The sequence below is a fragment of the Diceros bicornis genome, unplaced genomic scaffold (assembly GCF_020826845.1).
Source record: "Diceros bicornis minor isolate mBicDic1 unplaced genomic scaffold, mDicBic1.mat.cur scaffold_97_ctg1, whole genome shotgun sequence".
NCBI classification, from domain to species: Eukaryota; Metazoa; Chordata; class Mammalia; order Perissodactyla; family Rhinocerotidae; genus Diceros; species Diceros bicornis.
Window position 1 is genome coordinate 978,684 of NW_026691866.1, and position 13,023 is coordinate 991,706.

Genomic DNA, 13,023 nt, shown 5'->3' on the forward strand with positions numbered 1-13,023 from the left:
TGAAATTACTTATATCATTAATGTACAAGTAAAGTTCTGACATTTCACTGAACATACATCTTGGTTGTTTCGCTACTGTCTCGCTCATAAATGTAAATGAAAATATCAATCAACATTCGTGTTGGAATTACATTTGTTTGTCAGTTGCAACTATAGATTGGCTATGGACACAAGCATTTGGCGAAAATCAACAAAGGCATTCTGTGAGAATCAATTGGCTCTCTGGACTCATAATGAAGAGTATTGCATATTTTATTATTTGTAATGGTGTGCTTCACATCCTTTATATCGTTACAATTTATAATGCTTATATGTATATTTACGCATTCAGGGTTTTGTTTTTTTTTTTGGAGAGCCGGTTGTTAAGCATTTACCAGCAGGCCACTGCATTCAACCCTTGCTGCAAGAATTCTTCTTATAAAGAGGGTAGCATGAAGGGGACAATGCCAAACAACAGAGAACACGCACGGGCAGAGGTGGAGAGGATCATGTTTATCCAGCAGCGGGACACGGGCAGGCTGAATTACTGAAATGAGAGTACCGAGAAGTCAGAGCTCTGATAAAGTAGACATTTACATTTCCTACTTACCACGCCTTCTACTGAGAGACTTGCAGGTACGGCGACTGGATCGGTAGGGAATTAGATGCTCTGTGAATTTCTGAGAACATGCTGGCTTCAATATTCATTTGCTGCTAAGCTCTGTCAAAATTGCTACACCACCTCCCCCGCCCCCCCCCCCCCGGTGGGACTCAGAATCCATTTTCCTCTTCAGGATGGTATTACTATTTAGAGGTGGGAGAATTCTTTTTTTTTTTTTTTTCAACATTCACTTTTTTTTTTTTTTAATTTTTTGTTTATTGTAGTAACATTGGTTTATAACATTGTAAAAATTTCAGGTGTACATCATTGTACTTCTATTTCTGCATAGATTACATCATGTTCACCACCAAAATACTAATTACAACCCATCACCACACACATGTACCAAATTATCCCTTTCACCCTCCTCCCTCCCCCCTTCCCCTCTGCTAACCACCAATCCAATCTCTGTCCCTATGTGTTTGTTTATTGTTGTTATTATCTACTACTTAATGAAGGAAATCATACGGTATTTGACCTTCTCCCTCTGACTTATTTCACTTTGCATTCTTATTTAAACATTTCCAAAGCAAGCAACTTGGTAACTAACGGCACAGTCCTGTGACAGGGTGAGCAAGATTTCCCTGAATTAATCACTATTAGTGAAGAGAAGCATCGTTCCAACTCTGCCCTGGAAAATTTGAAGCTTTTGAGAACTCACCACGAGCACTGCAGGGACTGTTTCCGTGTTCCTTGGGGGCAAACTAAGGCAATAAAATGAAAATGAGGTTTGTGATAAAATGTTATTGTACCTAGAATATGATCTACAGGGTATTTCGTAACTATCTTTCTCACGTTACTTCTAGTGGCTCCTACACTGTTTTTCCCTTACAATTGTTTCTGCATGGGCCCACGGTTCAGCACACCCTTCCTATTTTTGCAAGGTCTAATTAGACACTGGGGCAAGATGCATGTTGTCTGGAGGGTATTTATAACTTCTTGTGTATTTAAGAGTATAATTATGCAATTGTAAGATATTCTTATTAATGTCAATTAATCTATTGTTCATTGGGGTTCATTCTTAGGATGATAAAATTCAGGAAAACTGGAAATTTGCTTATTTAAACTGAGAGATTGCATATACAAATGGACAGTGGCCAGACCATATATGAAAACTCTGACCTACAATCTACAGTGACCATCCCAGGAAGCCAGACTGCCATCTCTGGCAACAATCCAGGAAGCCAAATAATGACCTCTGTAACAGTTGGCCCCAAATGGCGAGGACTTGGTTAATGACTGACTGCTTCCCTCGTTTTTGTCCCTGCTTCCAACTTAGGGCCAACCAGAGAAAGTAAAACATGCACCCCTAAGCGATCACACGGATGCCCTGCTTCTAGTTAGCTGCCTCCCGCATCTCCGTGCCCACAGCCTCCATCAGCACACGCCTGAAGCCGTCCCTCTTCTCCACTATGAAGCCTTCCCACTCTTCTCTCTGCCTTGAGTCTCTGCCGAACACAAGTGACGGTGGCTGACTCCCTTAGCAAACTCTGAATAAACAGCCTTTGCTTATCCTCATTTGGTTGGTCTTTATTTTTCCACAAAAGTAAAAGAAAAAATCCCTCCAGATCATCTTGAGGCAACCCTGAACCCTAGGCTGTCTCCCCAGAACCAATGGGCACAATTCAGCATCTTTCTAGTGGCGCCTTCAGGGCCCTCAGCACCCGGCCTCTCCCAGGGAGGTCGTCACCAGGGGCTTGGGGACCTCCCGGGAACACATCTTGAGGCCCCGTCCCCCTTCCCTTTAGGCAGTCCCCAGGTGGACACCAGCTGTTCCCCTTCCCTTTAGGCAGTCCCGAGGTGGCTGCCAGCCTTTAGGGGCTCCCAGGGGACATTATTTGCTGACTTGCAGGTCCGATGAATATTCTCAGTCCTTGGCTCTTTACTTTTGGCAAGTGAAATAACAGGAAGACTTTTGCAAGCGTTCAGAAGAGACACTCACTTTTGTAAATCACCTACCCAGCCAGCTGGAGTTCTATTTATGACCCCATTTCTGGATATGAACTCCCAGCCTCTGGAGAGCACAGACCTCAGCATGACACCCGGTTTAATCCACTGGCTTCGACCTAGATGAATGCTTGGTTGACCCTAAGTGGTTCTCTTCTCTAAACTGAGTGAAAGATGATGTCCAGGGCCCTCAATTAAGTGGGAGGCAGAAGTCTCAAAGTATTAATTAGGAACAGAAGATGACCTAGGTCAGAATGAGTCTGGCGTCCTCGATCTCAGTTGTCTTAGGAAAGACAGTATTTGCATGAGTTAGAATTGCAAATGGAACAAGCTAAATATTTGCATCTTGGTAGGTTGTAACGGACAAGAGCTCATTTCTGCTTCAATCAGCTCGACTTTGTGAGAAAGTACACTGTAGAAGCAAAACAACTTCACAGCTCGGCAAACTACTTCTCACTCCAGCAAAGGTCTCTTGCCTGTTTGAGCGGAAGCAAAGTAGATCTTTTATTCTAGCAGAAGAGAGAGGAAAGAAACCTGCTTTAGGTTTTCAATAAAATGCAGAGAAGCACAGAATTAGAGCACCCAGTCCTATTTCCCAAAGCCTATTTATGCCTTGGGTCACTGGTCCTACAAGACGCTCCTTTAAAGTAGGATTCTGAGGGCAAAAAAGTTTGGGTAACACTCTACCGAGTTTCTTCCCCTTGCTGGTCACCATGCACAACAAATTAGCATATTGAAGTTTCTGGAAAATTCTACAGTAAAGGAAGCCTGTTTTACTCTAATCAGTGTGCACAATTACTGAGGAAGCATGGAATATGCCTTGGGAAATACTGATTTAGGCCAATCTCCTCATTTTTTAGTTGAGCAAAATGAAGCCCAGGGTTGAGTGGCCTACCAGTTACAGTTTTGGTGAGAGATCCAGGATACGCTCCCTGCCCTTCTGGCTTTCAGAGTAGCACTCTTCATACTGCACCAGGCTGCCTCTCCATGATCCCCTGGCCAGTGACTTGCCCAACCAGGTGGAGAGGATCTAGAGTCCTCTCCACACAGTTATTGGTTTTGTCATTACTCGTGGAAAGAGAATGCCTGTGACCCACCCAGCCTCCCAATGGTTTTCCATTCAGTCTGGTCTCAATTATAACTCTGTCTTCCAATGGTGCACATAGGTAGATTAAGTGTGTATAGCATTATGCTTCTCAAGGAGACACATACTTCAGAGTTTTTTTATAAAATCTACACTGCTTCCAAGAAAAATGCCTGGTATGAATGCCCAAATCCTGCTGATTTGCCCCCATCCCTTACCTGTGACCTTGGAGCTCCAAAGATGCACAGCACAAGCGCCTCCCGTGGGGACGGCCAGGCACACGGCAGATGGAGGCCGAAGCATTTAGGAGCCCAGGCCCCTGGCAGAGCACTTGAGTGCTTCTGTGAGAAGAGGGGAGGGAGTCTGGAACATTTCACAGCATAACGCAGCCTAAAGGAGAGCTCTGTGCAGGCAAGTTTGGGTCAGGCCTCAGTCTCTTCTGTCTCATGCAGCTCTTTGCGCATGTGGGAGGTTTGAAGACCCACTCTTTCCTTCCCTGAGGAGGGTGGCTGGTGTGGAAAATTCTGGGGATACTGTCCTCTCCAGTTCTTCTCTTTGACCAGAGCCCTTTTCAACCACTCTGTCTGATCTCCCTGCGCCATCTCCTCGGCCCCCTTGTCCAGGCAGGTCTTTCTTGTGGGCAGCTCAGGCTCTCAGATAAAAAGTCAGCTGCCCTGGAGAGTGGCCTCTCTTCTCTTAATTCTTGACTCACTGAGTTTCTTTTCACTTCTGAGATGTCCAGGTCAGGGGTCTGGATGAGACGAACTCGTGTCTTTGCAGCCGCATACCCCTCACAGGAGGCTGAAAGCCAACGTCCAGGACAGCTTGTGGCCTCACCCTGGGCTCTGGTCTGGGCAGGGCAGGTTTCCACTCACCAGGGACTCGCTGCTTGTTCTGTCATTTAGGAAGCTTCCAGGAGCCCTTGTCAAAGAGGAGCTGTGGTTGGGCTGCTCCGAGATTTGTTCCAGCACTTCCTGGCTTTGAGCAAACCCCTGAAAATTTTCTACATTAGATTTTCCCTTCTCTAAACTGGGACCAATCCTGCCCACAGAGGGTTTGTGAAGAGGGATTTATGACAGCAGGAGGGCATACCTTCCCACTGGGGTTTGCAGAACTTGCTGTTATTATGGGGCTGGGTTGTTGGTGTCATTTCCACCTTTGCTTTATTTTGAACACTACACATAAGCCATACATTGTTGTGTGGTGCCATTTAGAGGGGACAAGACCTTAGCGAATTAAATTATTTTTAGCTATGTCTCTGTGGTGTACTGAGGGGGAAAAAGGCACCAGTCTCCATATAAGAGTCTCTGGTACAGATGCACTCAGATCTGGCTGGTTTTTGAAAATTTTATGTTTTCGAATACAAGTGTACCAGTTCTTTATTGCAGGAAGAGAAATCAGGTTTTTCAAGCACAATCTCGAGAGACGCACATCATGAAAACACAACATTAAGAAGCGAGACAGGCTGGGTTAGCAGAACCAGCGCCCTGTGCCGCTGTCAGAATCTGCGTGGAGGGCAGAGCTGCCACGGGATCTCACCGGGAACAGAGGAGGAGGTCCACCTTCACCGCATCTGGCTCCCAGTGGGCGGAACCCACCCAGTGAGTTACACGCCAGGAACCGAGTAGGTCTTTGGAATGTGACGTTCTCCAGAGGCTGGTATGGTCTAGTCTGAGGGTTTCCTGGGGACATCGCTCTTTCTGGGAGCTGTTTGTGGAGAAACTGGCTGATCCCCTCAAAAGTTTGTCACACCCACTCTCTCTCAGCCTCCCAGGAGTTCAGCACCTGCCAGGAAGTGTGGGTGCTGGAAAAGAGAATGTTGATCAGCTGACCCCATGGGAGGGAGGCCCTGGAAGTGAAGGTGAGACCCACTGGTGTGTAGCCAATGGGAACAGAAAGGCTGGAGAGGGAGGCTAACTCAACCTGGCCAAGAAAGGACAGAGATCCTGAGAGTTCAGTAGATGGAATGCTCTGCGCCTTTTAGAGCAACTTCCCGTTCCAACTGGCCTGGGATCCAGGGTCATCAGATGAACTGTGTGGTACTGAAGAGACTTCCTTCCACTGCTGGACACGAAGCCTCGGCTGGGGCAGGTATTCCAACGGAATGAATCGAGACAGCCTCTTCCTGTCAGAGGAATGTCTCTTCTCAGGATTTAAAACAAAGGAGTCAGCCGGGAGCCCTGGTGAGAAACCGTAACCCCAGGACATAAGGGCCTCCTGCAGTTAGCACAGGTACTGAGGACAGCAGGAAGCGGGCCGCAGAGGATCCGTGGGGCTCAAGCACAGAAAGAAGGGAATTACTGGAGGACGATCCTTCTCCTTACAGTAGGAGTCCACTACATGTTTGCTTCTCAAGTACTGTGGGGTCTGGGTTGCTCGCCTTTTTCCAGGGAGAGAAAGAAAATATAACACTGGCAAAGCCCAGGTTTCCATGACACCAGACATCAGAAGAACAGGGATTTAAGGATTCAAGGATTCCTCCCTTTAGTAACAGGGATTGCACCCAGCACTGCGTGAAAGTGCAGGATTTCGATAGGTAGTTCAGAGAAGGCCCACAAGGCCACACCTGGGGAGTTCGTTCATGAGAAAGGAGAAACCACAGACTATTTGCATGAGCTGCAGGCCAAATGGAAAAGAGACTTCTCCTGCACACCCGGGGAACGGTGTCAGGGCTGGCCATTTTTTCTACTTTGAAGAGTGGGAAGAGTAAGCTCGGGTTCTCCAGACCCTGCAGCTGACGATGGGAGACCGGCTGCTGTGACTGAGAAGGCAACTGGATCAGCAGTTTGAGACGCTGCCACGTGGCCAGCCTCTATCCGCCAAGCTCGCCATCTTTGGGGAGGGCGTGAGGGAGCCATGACTGTGGATGCAGTGCAAATGCTGCCTCATCACTGGGCTCAGAAAGTGTCTGGAAGAGGGCAAGCGCTCTATGGCAAACTGGAGCTCTGGATTTCTGATGACACCAACTTGGGAAGAGGACAGACGTTTCAACCGGCAGAGAGGAAAATGCTTTGCAAGGTATTTGGACAGTGCTGAGAGGTGGCCGAAGTGTCATAAATCCCTCAGACCAATTTCTCCTTAAGATAAACTCATAATTTCACTCCTATAGTTTTATAGTTTCCCAAAGAATGTTTACTTTGCCTCAATACAAGGATTCAAGGATCAAGTCTTGAAACTGCATTGAAGGCTCCCATCCCCGTTCGAGAGAAGCGTCAAGAGAGGTGGCTTTAACGTCATCTGAAGCATGGGGAACCCATTCCCTGTAGAGAGAGGTGACGTGTAGAGCAAAAGGAGAGCAGAAGGGATGAGGTATGACAATTTTGCACACCTGACACCCAGCTTCCCACTGGGGTCCATGCTGGTGCACCTTCTGTTATCTGGAGCTATCATTCTAACAAGAACTTTAAGCAGATTTAAGAAATGAGCCTGTTCTTCAGATGGATGGCTTCACATCCTTTGGCACATGGAGCAACTGTTTCTAAGATACGCAGAGACACAAGTCCACACCACACTTGCTCCTTTGTGACGCCCGGTGAGTAATGTAGCCTGTGAGCCACATATGCCATCTTCTGACAAGTCGAGAAGGAGCACTCCCTCTCAGCTGTCTCGGATGAGCTCACCTGCTGCCCGCCAGGGTGGCCCTCCTGTAATGCCTCTTTTTTCGAGAGATGACTAAGTGTAAGTAGCTCAGAGCTCATTGCAGGCAAATCATTACAAAGCAGCAGAGTGAGAAGCTGGGGATAAACGAGGTCTATTCATTAATGGGACCCAGAAATCTTGGGTTCTATTTCAGCATCGGTGTCTGCTGTGGAATCCAGAAATCATTTCAACCTCTCAGTGCTTCAATTTTCTTCTGAAAGGAAAGGCAAAAGGTATCCACTTGATAATGAGGTTTGGAGGTTCAGCTGTGCATTCCTGGAGCATGGTAATGCAATCTCCATGGGGCAGTTATTTCTCTTCTACAATGAGTTTTGGGGCTAACGTATGAGAGCTAAATGGATTCCAGATTCTCTTACCACCACCAGGAAAAGAATACTCAGTGCTAGAATAAAAATAGAAAGCTTCCTTTTCAAAATAAGTTTGTAGAAGGAAAAGGATTTGCTAAGTTTTCTTAGCAGGGCTTTGAAAATAAATCACTTCTGGGCCGGCCCCATGGCTTAGCGGTTGGGTGTGCGCTCGGGTACTGACAGCGCAGGTTCGGATCTCAGGCGCGCACCGACGCACCGCTTCTCCGGCCATGCTGAGGCCGCGTCCCACATACAGCAACTAGAAGGATGTGCATCCAAGTCTTGGCTATTGTGAATAACGCTGCAATGAACACATGGGTGCATGTACCTTTACAAATTGGTGTTTTCAAGTTCTTTGGATAAATACCCAGCACTGAAATTTTTACAATGTTATAAACCAATGTTACTGCAATAAACAAAAAATTAAAAAAAAAAAAAAAAAGAAGGATGTGCAACTATGACATAACAACTATCTACTGGGGCTTTGGGGAAGGAAAAAAGGAGGAGGATTGGCAATAGATGTTAGCTCACAGCTGGTCTTCCTCAGCAAAAAGAGGAAGATTAGCACAGATGTTAGCTCAGGGCTGATCTTCCTCACAAAATAATAAATAAATAATAAATAAATAAATAAATAAATAAATAACTCACTTCTGGAGATGCCAGCTCACACCGAAAGGCCCCGAATCTGACTGTGGGGCTGGTGGAGACGGCACTCCTACACACTCTTCCGCAGCACAGACCCAGGTACGGCCTGGCTGCTCCGGTTGGGGTCTCTTGTATTTTTGGGGGGAGGGAGAGAAGGCATTTTTGTTCGACAACGTCTCCTTGCTACCTGGTTTAAGTGATGAAGATACAATGAATGTTAACTTGAAGTTCACAAACTTTCATAACAAAATAAGACATATTTTGATTCTTATACAAAATTCAGGTCAGTTAGCTTTGTATGGCTACTGCTATTTAAAGCACAGATTTATAGTCCTATGATTATTTTAAAACAATGCACAATTAGAATTTGGTAGAGCCAACAGTGGTTTTTGGTTCTTCTGTCTCTAAAGCCTGAGTGATCACGTTTATTTTTATCTCTGAAAAAACCAAAAGGGCAGTTCTGCACATGTGCATGTAACTACCGTGTTTACAGATGAGCCTCCTATGACCCCTGTCCCTGCCCCCCTCCCATGGTCAGAGGGAACTCTAGGGCAGGACAAGGAGGTGCCCTAAGACTCGCTAGTAATAACAACAATGAACAGTTCTATTAGCACTTATAGTGGAATTGCTCAAAACCTGGTTTTATTAACTTTCCTACAAAGTAACAAAGAAGGTGTCAGTGTATTTAGCACCTCTGGTCTTGTAGGTACTGTGATAGATGCATCCTGAATGGGCCCCCTTTAATAAAACACGAAAAAACAAACACAAACTCAAACCAACTTGTCAAGACAACAGCACAGCCTCTGACCTCTCGAAAAGAGCAATGATGATAAGGATCTCAGGGTGTCCAGTAACCGTCAGCAGTAACTCACGGAGCTGGCAGTAACCCAGGGATTGAAGGGGCAAGTGGAGGATGGGCCATGCCAACAGAGCAAGGTCATTTCTTCTCACAGGACTCAAGATCCACATCTGAATTCTGCACACCAGTAATTGATTTTTTTTGATTTGCAAAATTTTATTAAGCAATAGCTGGACAACTCTTACAACTTCAAATCATCAAGAAAAAAAAACATAAGGAGATTAATCCATCTCAATAATAAAGACAAAATAATTTGGACAAACCACACCATTTTGAATGCAAACCATTGATGCCTTCTAGAATACCTCCTGCACAATCTGATACACCAAATGCATAAGAGAGGCAAACAAGGGTGAGCTCGTTAGAATGCAACGGGGAATCTCAACAGATCTTGCTTGGAAAGCAAAACAAAGCAGGATGCTGGAATTGAAAACAAACAAACCAACGGTGGAGGAACTGAGGCGCCCACAGCAGCGTGCGCCATCCCTGAAGTTTGGACGAGAACATGCTGGTGGTCTGGTTTGGTCTGGGACCTGTGCACCTGCATCGCGCACTTACAGTTTAAAAAAAAAAAAGGGAAAAGAAAATGCCAGTAGTAATAAACTCAGAAATTATGTCCAAATTTACAGTACCAAAATAATGCATTTATAAACAAATGCGACAACAATACCCCTTTGGTAAATAATACAGTGCCTTTTTCATCAAACGCATAACCCATGCTTTTCTACAACATGAAAAGAAATTTTTTGATCTACAGTAAACAACGAGATCTTAGAACCCTATCCCTCCCCTTTAAAAGAACTTGTAAACAGAAAATATAGGTACAAGTAAAGTTACAAGAAAATTGCACGAAGCCAAAGAAACGAAAACAAAATAAGCCACAACCCCTCAGAGTTTTATCAGCTGGGGAGAAGGAAATAAAAGAATGGTGAAGAGTTTTGAGTTCTGTGCTATTACAAAATCCCAGGATCTTAAACAACCTTTTTGACACATTTTGTCTCAACTAACTTGGTTCACAACCATTGACTTGGCCAAGTGATGGACGGCCCACACAGGGACCCAATGGGCTCCTTTTCAAGAAACCTTTGAACCTGAAGATAGCGCAACACTGCAGAGGACACTCGAATTCAAGCCAGCCGGGGCATACACTCCTTTGCTCTTTTTTCAACCCACTCTCTGGTCTTTGGGGCAAGCGATGACTTCTTTTAGGGCTGTTCTCAAGGGCGTCCACCAAGCAGGGCACACTCATGGGGAGGCTCCTCTGTCTCAGCTCGAATTGGTGTTTTTGTGTAATTTTTGAAAACAATTGCAATTCCAAATGCATTTGTTTCTAGAGGTGAGCCTGCTCGAGACAGTATTTTAAATGCACTGGTTTACACTCAGTAGATAGCTCACTAATACAGGAGAAATCTCTACAAAAAGGCAATGTTTGGGAACACAGCTTCCGAGTTTGTACAGCGGAAGGATGAGGCGCCATGTTTTGCGCCTTTGGGCTGTTAGAGTGGAGGGGAGTTCAGAACACGGTCCCGGTCGTCCTTTCATTTTACAGATGGACAAATGGAGGCCCACGGTCACCCTCCAACTTTCGGCACAGAGACCCTGGGGTCTCCTGACGTTCTGCTATGCTAACAAGAGGAACGTGCACGTTCCTGCGTGTCCTTGTGGGACACTCGACAAGGGAGCAGTGGCCATGGATGAAAAACACTAACCTACAAAATCCTGACTTATGCTGCCATGAGAGCTTTGACATTTTCCTGCTCCTTGGTGCCAATTTTTCTTGGGATATACATTCAACGGGTACACCGTACACACATCTGTGCCTTTGGTTTGGTGAGGTTAGAGTTAAAACTAATTTAAAATTGGTTTTTATGTTTGTTAATTTATCGCTTCCCTCAAAAAGGCATGGATTCTTTATGTAGTTGACTATTGACTGGGCTAATGTTTTTAAATTTAGGAATCCAATGAGGTATTTTAACAGTCATAAATTGCTATTAACAAACATGAAGGATGTACAATTCTGCTGTTTAAAGTACTGACTTTAGTAGTATTTAATACATTGGGACTGACTGAATGAAAACAATTTTTAAAACAAGGAAAAGCATCACCATGAACTTAAAAGACACCACACAGCAGCTGCTGCAGACACCTGGGCCGTCTGCCGTGGCCTTCGAGAGTCTCTGCTCCTTTGGCCGGAGCAAGGGGAGCTGGGCAGTTGCTCATCCACAGGCGGACGCGCATGTACGCAAAACATCCCAGCCCGAGGTCTCTGTCTCTACCGGGGGAAAAGGCCTTTTGGGGAGCGATCTAAGAATTTAGTAAGTTTAGTTAATTATTTGCTACACATACTCACTTGCTCTTCAAACATGTATTTGTAGTTTTTATTCCAAGGATTTCCCCCTATATTTGCTCTGATGAAGAAAAGTTCTAAAATGTACCCTTTCGTGGTCTTTACATCTTAAAGACCAGGCAGAACTTTAAAAACGGAAACTTATTACTAATAATTCCTTCCTCTGCTACTCTCTTCCTAATGTCTCCTCTCATTTCATATCACCTTTTATTTTTAATTAAAAATAAAATTTCCAAGAGAAGGGGAAATATTATTTTAGGCTATGTTATCTCAAAGAAGTCTTCTCCTTTGTATATGATCAATACCACAAAATGCAAAGAAAGAGTTACTTTTAAAGGATGAATAGTATTTTTTTCCCAATTAGAAAAAGTTATAAATTGTCCAGCAAAAAAACCTTTTACCATATCCTCTTTATTTCTTGCAGCAAAATATACTGCTACCAAATAAGTCATTACAAACATACTCTTTTTCTAAATAAATAATAAAATGGGCATAACTCACCAGTACATAGTAACAAAATAATTCCTAACAACACTATTAAAGCAAGATAAATAATTATCTTTTGGACAATAAAACAGGGGAATTGCATTTAAATTATTTTAGAAATAGGCTATAACCATTATTGCACAACTAATAATAAGCAATGAAACATCATAACAAGCTACAGAAACTCATAAAATAATTATATAATTCTGAATACACTGCTAAATTCTTTCTGGCAGAATTTACCCACCAAAGAATCAGGTTCAATATTTTAAAATATAAAGTGGGAAACTCTGGTATTAGCTGGAAGATGGTCTTCACCACATTTAAAACCTCATCTGTTTCTTCGCAGTCTGGAGAGAACGGTGAGCGATACCATCTTGCTCTGGGAAAGGAACGGACCAGTGTCTTTTAAACCCAAACAGGGAATTAAAAAAAAATTATTTTGAAAATACTTTTCTGCAGTATCTTCCACTTGTCTGTTTCCAAACAAAATCCAAATTTAGGACCCTAAGCTAGTAGACAGTTCTTGTGCTCCTGCCCTACCTAAACAACATTACAGATGTGAATAACTGAAAAAGAGGAACTGGGGCTTGTTCTCAGAGCTGAATGCCACCCAAGGCGTCCCCTGAGGAGGGGGAGGTGGCAGAAGATCATCTCAGTGGACTTTTTTTTTTTGGCGCAATTAACAATGAGTAGTCAACCAACTACCTAAAGTCCCATAATTTAACCACGTTCTCCCAGTGGTTTATTTCCTCAGTAAATGGTCTGTACAGTTACTAAACAACTTTTTTTTTTCCCTAGAGAAGATTGTGAGACTTTTGTCAAAGAGCTGACTATAACTCTCTCTCTTAATACCCTGGCAAATGCTTAAAATTTTTTTGTTACATTTCTAATCTAGTGGAAACCATTTCTGGTCAATTGCATTTGAATGTAGCCAAGAAGAGGAAAGGAGGGCTTTCAATTGGTATCGTCAGCCTTTTTAGAAAGGGTAGAACAGTGTCATCTCAC